The sequence below is a fragment of the Lutra lutra genome, chromosome 9 (assembly GCF_902655055.1).
Source record: "Lutra lutra chromosome 9, mLutLut1.2, whole genome shotgun sequence".
NCBI classification, from domain to species: Eukaryota; Metazoa; Chordata; class Mammalia; order Carnivora; family Mustelidae; genus Lutra; species Lutra lutra.
This window is the reverse complement of record NC_062286.1, coordinates 4,573,586-4,586,676: the sequence shown is the minus strand read 5'-3', so window position 1 is coordinate 4,586,676 and position 13,091 is coordinate 4,573,586. Positions and strand designations below refer to the sequence as shown.

Genomic DNA, 13,091 nt, shown 5'->3' with positions numbered 1-13,091 from the left:
GTGCCCATGAGGATCCCGACTCCTCCCAAGACTGCTAACAACCAGGAACACCTTAATCTAATCTAACAACTTCTTGTTGTTAGAAAATAACTCTTTGACACAAATTCAAATAACTTTTGGATTGGTTGGCGCCTTCGACATAATTTAAGCAAGTTGTCCTTTGACCAGCCACCCATGGGGCCAGTACTCACAATCTGAGGTCACTCAGCTATCTGGGGGTGCAGAGGGAACCAGATTTGCACTCCCCTAAGTTCATTTTAATTTAGAACATTCCTCCATACCTTGAATCTATCCATACTAGTATTATTATTATTAATTATTATTATAATATTGTTATTATTACTTTAGATGTCCACAAGCATTTTCTAGATCCTGGGCTCCAAGGTTTTTGTTTTGTTTTGTTTTTCCTTCATATTCCTCTGTATCTTTTGTTGTTTGACTCCCTAAGGATTTTTTTTTAAAGTAACATTGCTTAAACTCACTCTCCAGAGTGAGGATTAGGTTTTGACTATGAATGTTAGCTGGCCCTATAAGGGATCAAAACCTGTATAAGAGGCATGGCAGGCCTGGGCCAAAGGCTGCTGACTGGCTTGTCCCTCCCAGAGAGCACAGAGTAGGTGGCTGAGAGCTCTGGCCCAGGCTCAGATTCCGGAGGGCACTGTAGCAGCAGTTTCAGGGGAAAGAGCTCCCCCCTTTGGAAGGGAGCAGACCTGGGTTCAAACACTTGTTCTGCCACTTGGTCACTAACTTTGGAGAAACTTCATAACTTCTAGGAACTTTAGTGTTTTGACTTCCTAAAACTGAACCCCACAACCTCCCTTGCTTGTTGTGAAGAGTGAGAAGAAATATATTTAAGATTCCTGGGTCTTTTTACCTGTCTGGTAGGTGGAAGTCACTATTGTATGTCAGGTTCAAGACCCTGGACACGAACCCATGTGGGCTAATGGGAGAGACAAGCTGCTGAGCAGAGAAACTGTAGGATAAATTCAGTCTTTCAGGAAGTCCCCTGTGCTGGTGGAAATCTTTGGAAGAAGCAAACCAAAATGAAAGTGTCCTGCCTTTTTTTCCCCTTAAAGATTTATTTTAGAAAGGGAGAGAAAGAGAGAGAGAGAGCGAGAGCGCACACACCTGAGGGGCAGAAGGAGAAGGAGAGAGATCTCAAGCAGACTCCATGCTGAGCACAGAGCCTGAGCCAGGGTTCAATCTCACGATCTGAGATCAGCACCTGAGCCGAAACCAAGAGTCAGTCGCCTAACCAACTGAGCCCCCCAGGCACCCTTGAAGCCTCCTGCTTTATGGTCTGCTGTCAGTGTGGTCCAAATTCGGACCACACTCCCGGATGTGGCAGAACAGCAGACATCTAGGGACAAGCCTTCCTACAGTCCTCACAGCCCCAACCGCACATCCTGGGCAGACTGTGCATCACGGGAGCACTCGCCTGCCCCAGAAACTGCCTCTGCCTCTACACTAGACCACCTGTCCTCTCCTGGCTGTTCGCTCCCAGACGTTCCTTGCTCTCCCCAGCCTCTGGGTATGGCTCTGTTTCCTGTTTACAGCATCTCTGAAGACATGACCCTTTGCACAACTGCGGCCTTGACCCCTCACTTCCTTTCTTCCTGAACCACGATTTCCACTTGACCTCGAGACAGTGCAGCTGCCCGCTGCCCTGGGCACATGTCAACCATGGCCCCTCACTTCCCTCCCTGAGAACTACTCTCGAAGCAGGTCAAATTCCGATTCCTGGCACCGTGTCCGTATTCTTTCCTCTCGAGATCAGAGACTCTCTGAGTGCCCCAAATCAGGATTTAAATGTAGATAACAATGGAACATATTTTCGAAAAAAAAAGAAAAGATACTGTTTAAGCCCTTCATGGGCCACCCCTGCACACAGGATGGGCCGAATATGATTTTACAAACACTGAACAGCTGCAAAGCTGAAATAGGAATTTGCTAAGAAAATCACAATGCACAATAAAAGAAAAAAAACAGTCTTTGTTTTCCTAATGGGAAGGTCAAGTCACATGAAGCCAACTATTTTAAGAACATCTGGTCAATTATGAGTATTACTCAATTTAAGGAATTCAAACTGTTTCTGAGGGAAGCGACTTGTTACTCGCTGCTGGGTCACGCAGAGTGGCACGTGGTGTAAGATGCGTGGCCTGAGGAGGACGAAGGCTGGAAGGGAAAGCAGGCTGCATGTTAACCCAAGCCCACCCCGGGGATGGGCCGGAGCCATCCCACCCCTGCGCTCTGGTCTGTGCTCGTCTGTGGGTCCCTATCCTCCCATCTTCACCCCTGCAAAGATGGCCAAGGAAGGCAGGGTATCTGTTGGCCACTCACTGACCACCTGTCCCTCCCCTAAGGACGCCAACAAACTCACCTAAGCTGGCTGAGTCTCACCCATTTCCTCCCATCCACATGCCTTCCCTGCCCCATCACATGTCTGCATCCTCTGAGCCCTCCATGCATACCATCAGCCCCTGGTGTTATGAGGTCTCCCTCAGTTCTCTCAACCCTCTCAGCTGTCCCCCCTTTCCTGGAGTCTCTGCTGCCTGCGGTCAATGATTCTGAACACCTGCTCCCCAAAACATCAGCCCTGGCACTGCCAGAGAACTTGCTAGTATGCGACTCCTTGGGCCCTGACCCAGACCTACAAAATCACAAACTCGTGGGGACAGGGGTGGGGTGGGGGAGCAGGGAGAGACCCAGCAATCTATGTCCCCATGAGCCTCCCAGGGATTCTCATCCACAGGGAGGTCCGAGAGCAGCTGGTCTGTGCCACTCCACCTCCCGCACCCCCCACCCAGGTCCACACGGGCTGAAGCTCCAGGAAGTTATCATCCCTCAAACACCACAGCACAGCACCCGCGTCTGCCAGGCACCGGGCTAGACTCTGCATACTGACTTTCATCTATTGTCTGTCTCTCTCTGGGTGAGCGTGGCTCTCCAGGTCTGCTGCGTGTGTCAGCGTATCTCACCAACTTGCGAATATATTATCCAAGGCTGCGTGCTGTCTTCTCTCCTCTCCCCAGTGCCAGTCACAGGCAGCTCTTCCTGTTACAGGTATGTTATGTCTACATGGATGTGTATATAAACACACGCACACATCTTGAGTGCTTCATGGGCACCACACATTTTGCTAATCACTTCCATGCATCATTTCATTTATCTGCACGATAACTTTGAGATTTTTTTTTTTTTTTAAGATTTTATTTATTTATTTGACAGAGAGAGATCACAAGCAGGCAGAGAGGCAGGCAGAGAGACAGGAGGAAGCAGGCTCCCTGCTGAGCAGAGAGCCCGCTGCGGGACTCGATCCCAGGACTCTGAGATCATGACCTGAGCCGAAGGCAGCGGCTTAACCCACTGAGCCACCCAGGCGCCCCTAACTTTGAGATTTTAAAAGTTGCCGTCATTCCAATTTTACAAATGAGGCAGTCAAGGCACGGAGATCGGGTAACCTGGGTTACCCAGGGTGAGGTAACACACAGCCACCAACCAGCACACGAGCAGTGTGTGCAAGACACGAAGGCCCAGGCATGGAACGACCCTGCTCAAGCTCGTTTTGATCTCCTTCTGGGAGACAGGAGAACAGGGCCTCCTCGGTCTGCAAAGATACAAGAGAAAGGAATTTCAGTTCTGCCTCTGAGCTTCCCGGGCCTTATTCATTTTGGCGATGGTGGTGGAAAGCTGCGGCCTCCTAATTTGGGGCCGTCATGGTAGCAGAAACACGAGAATGGTAGCTGAGTAGAAAGTTAACTGTAGAGACGCCGACTTATCCAAGCGCACGGTTTCCTGATCCTTCAGGAAGACACGCGGATGTTACCCCCTCCGGAGGAGAGGACCACAGCTCGAGGGCACACATTCACGATTTCCAGCCAACTGGGCTGCCAGGAATTTACACAAATGACCCGAAAACTGCAGTCCCAGGAAAACCTGCACATGCATGTATAGAGAAGTTTCATGCACAAATGCCAAAACTTGGAAGCACCCAAGAAGACATCCTTCAGTGAGTGAATGAAATACACCAGTTTCTTTAGCTGGTGGGATGCCCAGACAATAAACTGTTATTCAGAGCTAAACAGAAATGAGTCAGGAAGCCATGAAAAGACACAGGGGATACGTAAATGCATATTCCTGAGGGAAAGAAACTGATCTGAAGAGTCTGCGTACGGTGTGATTCAGACTACAGGACATTCGGCAACATGTGGAATTAGGGAGACCCGTGATCGTGTGTGGGGGGAAGATAGAGAGCCGAGCTACAGAGGATGTTTTAGGACAGTGAAACTATTCAGAATGATACTGCAATGGTGAATACGTGTCTTCGTACCTTTATGGAAACCCACATGAGATGCAACAGCAGGTGTGAGCCCTACTGTCCGTGTTATGGACAGAACTGTGTCCTCCTCTCCAAATTCCAAAGTTGTAGCCCTAACCCTCCATGTGACTCTCCATCTTTAGGAGGTCCTTAAGGTTGCATGAGGTCATACAGGGCAGGGCTTACAGGGAGGACCGTCTGGGTCTCTCTCTCCTGCACTGTCTCTCATCGGCCTGTGAGGACACAGGGAAAAGGCGGCCATCTGTGAGCCAGACAGGGGCTCTCTCCAGAACCTGCCCACGTGGGCACCTGATCTCAGACTTCCAACTCCGAACTGTGGGAAAGAGAGTCCTGCTGTTTAAGCACTCCGCCCCCTCCCTCAGTCTGCGGTGTTTTTTGATGGCAACCTGAGCTGACAGGGTACATAACAGTCTTCGGGTGATTCTCATGTGTCCATACATGTTCATCCTTGGAACAGATGCCCTTCCTGGGGCGGGATGTCAACAGTGAAGGTGAAGGACGTTGTGCACGTGTGGGAACTCTGTATTTTGCCATCAATCTTGCTATGAGCTTGAAATTCTGAGGAAAAAGCTCTTCTTCTTCTTCTTCTTCTTCTTTTTTTTTTAAGGCTACATCCTGTATGGTTCTAATTAAACGACATACTGGAATTGGCAAACTGCAGATCAGCAAACAGATCAGCATTCACAGGGGACAGGGAGGAGAAGGAGGATGGCTGAATAGGTGGGAGCAGGGGGTGTTTTAGGGCGGGGGGGGATATGCCGCATAAAGCCGCAGTGATATATTCATGTCACTGTGCGTTTACCAAAACCCATAAAAACTGAAACGTCACAGCACAGAGAATGAGCCTGGATGCATGCGCATTTAAAAACAAAAAACAAAAAACTTTAGGAAGCCAGGGCATCCTGAGACAGGGAAGTGAGAATCTAACTCTACCACAAACACACAAAACGACCTCACTGCAGGGGCGGGGCCAGTGCTGAGCCGAGTAAGTGTGGGCAAGAGTAGAATCTGGAAGAATGCAGGCACACGCAACCGTCTACAGGCCCCGAGCCCCAGCCGATATAGCCGTCTCCCCGGGAGGGTGGGTCAGCGGTGCTGAGACGACCATCCGAGTTCACTGGAATCAAGAAATAAACCGGCGGACAGCGGCGGGCAGGAGCCAGGTTTCTCACTGTTGGGAGTGGAAGGTCCCAGACGAGCCAGGGGAGGTGGCCCCCATGACCCACGTGGTCCCGGATCAGAGCGGGAGTCAAAAGCAGGAACTCGCAACACGCCTCATGCCGGTGCAGAGGGCTGCCAACAGGACCACTTACGGACACGTGCGCGCACGGGCTCCCGGGCACACAGCTGTCCCTGCGCTCTGCTGGCTGATGGGGCCCAGACGCAGGTCACACATACAGGCAAGGACATCCCCGCCTGCAACAAGCACACCACGTGCCCAGATCTGGGCTCCTAAGGGCACACTCCAACCAAACCAATGAGGGTACGAAGGCAGATTGAAGGACCTGCGCGGGAAATGTTCCCGCTGATTCTGGAACGTCCTGTAATGCCACAAAGCAAGACGTCCTCAAGCGGGACAGCCGGCCACAGTGCTGGGGTATGTCACAGCAACACAGGAGCCAAACACACCGGCCCCCAGGGCCTGACACAAAGTGTATGGATTACAATACAAAATAGAAAGTAAATGTCCATAAGCTCACACTGACATAAATACGTGGTTGAATGAATGAATGAATAAATAAATGAGAGAGAAAAGATACTTCTCTCATGCAGAAAATAACCCAAGAAGTTTTGGTGGCTTCCCCACCAGGAGCAGGAGCCTAACTCCAACTCCAAGTGTGGCTGTACAGGGTGACTTCCTCCGGAGAGGACACGGTGGACGTGGAGTGGGGAGTCACCATGCGGTGGAGAAAGCGGCCACGCACCCGAGCCAGGCGACCCAGGCAGCCTTAGCTGTGGTGAGTCACAGCGACCGCATGAACCCTTGAGTGTACGAGACAGACACAGCACCTGTGTCTCTGTGGTCTTCTTCCCCAAACCCACAAGCCAGCATCAGACAAACCCCCACAACCTTCAGGGTCTTCCGAAGCAAGGAAAGGCAGAGAAACTGCCAGAGGCGCGGGAAGCCGGAGGAGGCAGGAGAAAGGAATGCCCTGAGCGTCCTGGATGGCACGGGCTTTGGGATGGAGGAAGGACACTGGGTGAAAAGTATGGGTGTGGGAATGAGGTGTGGACTTCAATTGCTCACGTTCCAGGCCAGGTCACAAGCTGTGACAAGTGCAGCAGCCCCTGCGGACGTCACTAGTCAGGGGAGCGGGTGCGGGCGAGCTCCCAGTCCTTCCCATCTGCGTCATTTTCCTAAACTGAAATCCAAATCTGCTAACTGAATCTAATCTAAGTCTGTACATCTAAATCTGAAATGCACGAAAATAAAATGCTTATTAGCAAAAAAAAAAAAAAAAACACAAAACAACAACAAAAAAAAACAAACACCGACTTAACTTTTCCACTTAAACCCAAATAAACCTACTGAAATGCAGATTCCACTGGAAAGAGTAACATTTTCAAGCCATTGTTTTCCTAAATGGCCTTATCAAGGGTGACCCTGAAAACCTGAGAAATACATTTATTTTCATAAATGTCACCTGAGAAATACTGTGCGAAGTCTAGTTGGAGGGTTTGTTGCTTATTTTTAACCATCAGACTGTGTGGTTTTCACCCTTCTGGGCAGCCGAGTGACGGGGCAAGGGTCCGCGTCCGAGCGGACCCGACCGCACGCACTCAGGCGACCACAGATCAGCAGTGTTCAGGGGGCGGGGGACAGGGAGCTGCTCTCCGTTCTTTACCCAAAGCAGGCTTCACGCCCTCAGAGTCTGCAGGGGAGCAGGGAAGGGCACAGAGGAGGAGCCACGGAGCAGAGAGGGCCGCCACCTGTCCCTGTTGCCGCCGTGCACAGCCCCCGTTCTTAACGGATCCACACGAGAGGCTGCCATGGACTTGCTACGTGCACCTTGGGTGGGCTTGGTGAGGAAGGAGAGGGCTCCGCCGTTTGGAGCAGCCACAGCTGGACACTGAGGACCCATGTCATGGGAGACATTTCCTGCTCCGAAAATGCCACCCCACATCTGTCCCGTCATAGCACGCGGAACAAAATGCAGGATTTGAGCAGAGGCTGCTGCTCTGATGCCTTCTGTAGTGAGGCCCCTGGGAAGCCCACAAAGACATGACAGATTCCTGTGGAAAACCCTCCAGACATATTTCCAGTGACTTTGGGGGCTGGGACCTTGAGACTCTTGCTCCCTGGCTGGGCGGATCTGCAGACCTACAGACCTGCTTCCAGAAGGTGTGACTCCGGTGGGCAGCTTGGCTTGGGACACGGTCGGCATTCGCGGCAGGGTACTCACTCTCACTGCTCAGGGGGATAAAATACTTTGCAGGCAAGCTGCAAATGAGCTGGTAGCTTCCATGGCCCAGCCAGCTTCCCACGGACGGCCCAGACAAGCCTGTGCCCTGACCTCCATCCAGGAACGAAATGCAGAGGAGACATGAAGGACCTACTGTTTCAGCTCCAATTTGCAAATGTTACACTGTGGCTACCAGCAAGGGACACTTTAAAAGTCAAACACAGAACACCATTGCTTAGGCTGGAGGAGGTCTCTGGATTATTTGTCCTCTTTTGTAAAATTTCTATTTTTTTTTACTTATTTAACAGAAAGAGAGAAAGCACAAGCAAGGGGAGTGCCAGAGGGAGAGAGAGAAGCAGGCTCCTTGCTGAGCAGAGATCCTGATGCGGGGCTCGATTCCAGGACCCCAGGATCATGATTGAGCTGAAGGCAGACGCCTCACCAACTGAGCCACCCAGGCATCCCTGACTGTCTGTCCTCTCATAGAGGATTTCCTTACTCTGAGCCATTTAGGGATTTGCTAAGAAGGCACACAACCCCCCACCGCCCCAACCCCCTTCCTTCTACCCGAGGATGAACTCCCTAATGCATTCTTGCCAAACCCCGCCAGTGATACCGTCATTATGTCCCATCTGATTTTTCCAGATGTGGATACAGAGAGATGAGCTGCAGAATATACAGATGTCCATGATGAAGCCTGAACTGATCCTAACCACACTCTGACCCTAAGCGATCCTAACCGCCCTCGGGCAGACAAAGGACAGTGTGTGGGCAGTGGGAGGCTGGTCCGCGCCATCCCTGGCTGTCTCCCTGCCCCTGTAAGTCGCCGCTGGTTGGGAGCACGTGTCTGGCCAGCTCACGGGGGTGGCAGGTCCGACACAGTGTTGCTTCTTTTGAGGCAGCGGCAGAAGCCTTGTTGCTAGGACGATAAGCCTGGGAAATTCCTGTACTTGGGGCTTGGCCAATCCTTTGAGTTCATGCATTAAGACATAATGGAAGGGGCGCCTGGGTGGCTCAGTGGTTAAGCCGCTGCCTTCGGCTCAGGTCATGATCTCAGGGTCCTGGGATCGAGCCCCGCATCGGGCTCTCTGCTCTGCGGGGAGCCTGCTTCCTCCCCTCTCTCTCCCTGCCTCTCTGCCTGCTTGTGATCTCTCTCTGTCAAAATAAATAAATAAAATCTTAAAAAAAAAAAAAGACATAATGGAATAAGGAGCAGGCAATGGGGTGGGAGCAGGCCTCTGGGAAGAGTCAAGAAACCAGCTGTTGCTCACTGACCATGCGACCCTCACGGCCTGTCACCAGCCCTCCATGGCCCCATGGCCTCGCCCCCACTTTGGCCTCGAGAGCTGGCCCCCACGGTTCCTGAGGTCCACGAGCCCCTGCTGCTCCGACACAGCGGAGCAAGGTAGTTCGGGTCCCATGAGAGGCCTCCCCCCTGTGCTGCCGCCCCAGCAGCAAAGGTCTTCCCAGAGGTGGGCAACTGGTCTCAAGGATGACAGCAGCTCCTGGACGCAGCCCTGCTACTACGGGTCTGTCTCTGAGCCCACGCTGTGCCTGCGCCCCTGAGTCCTGTTCTGTCCATCAGACCCTGTAAACACTCGGCACCCTCCCGTCCTACCAACAAGTCCACCTCGGGAGGCCCTCCCCCTCCCTCTCCCGCACCGGCACACCCCGACCCTTTCACTGGCGTCAGTGAGTTAGCCAGCGTTGGTAGGTTCCCACGATTCCGAAGCACTAGACACGGGATCGCGAGAGCCAGATGCACCACGCTGAGCACCGTTAGATAACGAGAACCTTCCCTCCCTGGCTGAAGCACCTTCCCCGGGAGGTCTCAGCCTGAAGGAAAAGGGATCAAATGAAAGGCAGAAAATGACAAGGAACCTGTTCAAAGAACCTTCAGGGAAGGTGAGAGGAATCCCCTCTCATGATGCTGCGGTTTTCACCTATTTGATCTACTCCAGCCAGAAAACAGTAAAATCTGCACCTTTCAGAGACGTTCTACTGTACCGATATTCCAAGTCCGGTTACGTCTGGAGTGTGTCTTTGCCTTCCTTCTGTCCAGGAGCTGGATGGGGAGGGTGATGGGGGGCCGGGGACACTGGAAACACAGGACAAGGCCGGCACTGGCACTCCTGGCAGCCAGAGGAGGCGAGGGGCTTGGGGCAGGGAGGCAGGCGCCGAACCGGCAGGAAGACACCGGGACGCACTCGTGTGTCTCAAATAAGCAAGCGGCCTAAACGGTCCGGCCCGAGGTCCTGTGGTGCACGGGCAGGCCCGGACCAAGAACGCTCCAGAGGTCAGCCACACACAGAGTGCACACCTGGGCACGGCACGTGCTGTTCACGGAAAGAAAGAAGCCCCAAACGGAGTCACGGGTCCCCAGCAGCCTCTCCTAGGAACGTGAGCTGTTAAAACCCTTCTGAAAGGTCCTGATCTGTAGGGTAAAAACCTGCTGTCGGGGCAGCTGGGTGGCTCCATTGGCTAAGCCTCTGCCTTTGGCTCAGGTCCGTGATCTCAGGTCCTAGGATCAAGTCCCATGTCGGGCTCCTTGCTCAGCAGGGAATCTGCTTCTCCCTCTCCCCGTCGCTCCCCCTGCTTGTGCTCTCTCTCTGTCAAATAAATAAATAAAATCTTAAAAAACAAGGCAGAACAGCCCTGCTCTTCTTTATTCCCTGAAAAGAAGACGTCCCGGCCTGAAACAAGCCCTTCTTTCTCCCGCTGCTGCTGGCTTCTCGCCCACCGTCCCTCCCGCAAACACCCTCTCCTACGGCGCCCGCCAGAACTGCTGCATCTTGTTGGATGGGACGCTGCCCGGCTCAGGGACTGCTCAGTGAAGCCAGCAAGGTCTTCAAGTTTACTTGGTTGGATTTCATTTTTTAGCACGTGTACACACACACACACTGGAATTTCTGAAATGCAGATCGATGTTGCTGGGGTGGAGAAAACGTTGCTCAGCTCACACAGGCTGCCACAGAGGGTGGGGACCCCCACCCATCCCATCACTAACCGAAGGGGACCCCAGAGTGCCAGGCTCCAGCACGGCTCCAGTCACCAGGAAGCTCAGCCCTGAGCAGATGGACAGAAGGTCCCGCCCTCTGGGAGCTTACACTCCATGGGGAGTGGCCACAGCAACCCAAGTCAGAGGTCGGGACCTGTTGGGCAGGACATGGTGACAAATAGGGCCGATGACAAGTGCTCACATCCTGGACACTCTGAAGGAAAAGCTGCTGGGACGGCTGATAGTCGGGTGTGGGTGTGAGCAAGGGCAGTCAGGGGTCCCGGGCTCTGACCCAGCAGATAGGACAGAAGCCAGGGAAGGAGCTGGTCTGGGTGGTCTGAGTTTCTCCAGCACCTGCCCACTAGCTGTGGGAACATCAGTGAGACCCCCCTGAGCCGACCTCCTCCTCCCCCATGAGGCAGAAGGTATTCTGGAAGTGGCTGGGCCAGGCAGAGCTCCCCAGAGCCTTTATTGAGCTGGGTTTGTGGACCAAGGGCCAGGCCCTCTCCTCCAATGGCCTTCAAACTCAGAATACATTATTTTTACACTTTTAAAGATCATAAAACCACCAAATCACAAGCCAACAAAGAAATGTAGGCCACCAAAACCTAAAATACTCACTCTCTGGCTCTCCCCAGAAAAGTCTGCTGACCCTCGCCCTATTGATGGGCATCTCAGCTCCACACATGGGGCCAACCCAGGCTTCCTGAACAAGGCTCACAAAGACCCTGACAGCCTCCCCAAGAGTTGGTTCCAGGTCATGGCCACAGCAAGGACTGGAGCAGCCGGCGTCCTGAAAACGCCAGGTGCGTGAGCATGAGCGCTCATCTGTACACTGAGACGTCTGACTCCTCAGTACGGGACATGAGGGGGACTCGCGACAGACGAGTGCAGCTTGTGAAGGACACATCTCTGCTTCCCTGCGTTGGTGTCCCAGCCCACTGAGACCCTCAGGCTCCCAGGATGTGTTCCGGAAAGAGTTCAGCACAGGCCAGAGGGCCCAACCCACACCCTTGAGCCAGGGGACACTTCTCATGGGAAAGCCCACAGGAGGCTCTAAAGGCCCCACTGCTCTTGGGAGCATGGCCAGGAGCTCTCACTGGGCCCCCACGCAAGCCCTGCAGCCCATGTGGAGTCCAGCCACATTCAGGCTCCACGTCTCTAGATCTGGAAGCCGTACTGTGTGCCATTGCCGATCCCAGCAGGGCACCAACGGGCGAGTCCCACCTGAAGAACAGGACTGGTTCTCCCTGACCTGGAACTCACCGTACCCATGACAGATCCTTCCTATGATATCTCCACATGGATCTCTAGCTTTGGGTATCATCAGAGCTCACTGTTAACGACTAATAAGTTGTGACCCGCTGTACATGGGGCTGGGCAGAATCCACGGCATTCTGGTCCATGGACCTCAACTATCTTTCCAGTGTCATAACAGTCTGAGAACCGCCACTCAAGGGCTCTCTTGTTAGAAAACAAGAGGACAAGCCTTAGGAATAGTATGTCACCCCAGCGCTATGACGACTGGGACAACCACGCTATTAACCTTTAGGTTTTCCAAAACGCAACGGCACACGGCTCATTACAGCCCCCTCTTCCTCAACCCTCTGATCCCCCACATGAAACTGCCCATACCCCAGCGGCCCACACCCATCACTCCCTGTCACCTTCCCCTCTCTGGCCCCCACGGCCATGTTCTGACGTGTGCAATGAGCACATCTTGATTTCTTTGCTCTCTTCCCCCTCAAGAATGCAAGCTCCACGAGGAGGTCAGTATTACCATTCGACAACTGAAAAAAAAAACCCACTCAAAGGAAAAATCTGCCATACGTGATTTTGTTCTCTCCCTTACTGCCTAGTTAACTAGGTAGGAAAAGACCTGTCTCCATGGGGCAATGTGGGTTTCCCTGGGGCAGAGAGCAATTCCCTTCCCCAAGAGCCAAGGAGACAAGCCGGTGGGTCTCGCTCTCCTTACACAGACAGAATAGAGGCGATTCCCCCAGAACTATACTCTGATCGGAATAGCATCTCTTGCGCTCTTAGGAGAAGCGGCCTTGATTTCTGGCTTCTCTGCCCCACCTCTGTTCTGCACTCCATCAACCAACACTGCAGGATGTCGGCTCAATTATCTTCACTTAACATATTAAGAAGCAGGGCTGGGGAAGATCAGTGATTTGCCCGAAGTCCCACAGTAACAAGTAGCCACTCCAGGATACTTCTCCTGCCGTGGGAAACCCACATTCCCTTCCTGTACCACAAGCCCGGGCTGCACCAGGTCCCAGCAGTCACCCCACTGCCCTGCCTGCTAGAGCCTGGGAGGGCTCCTCCCCCACCAGGGCACCCCCTCCAC

The 13,091-nt window shown here is 53.0% G+C and overlaps 1 protein-coding gene across 3 annotated transcripts in view; it reads right to left on the bottom strand.

Moving 5' to 3' along the window:
- Positions 1-13,091, bottom strand: part of RNF144A (ring finger protein 144A) — a 105,010-nt gene that overhangs the window by 33,985 nt on the left and 57,934 nt on the right. The window lies entirely within an intron of this gene.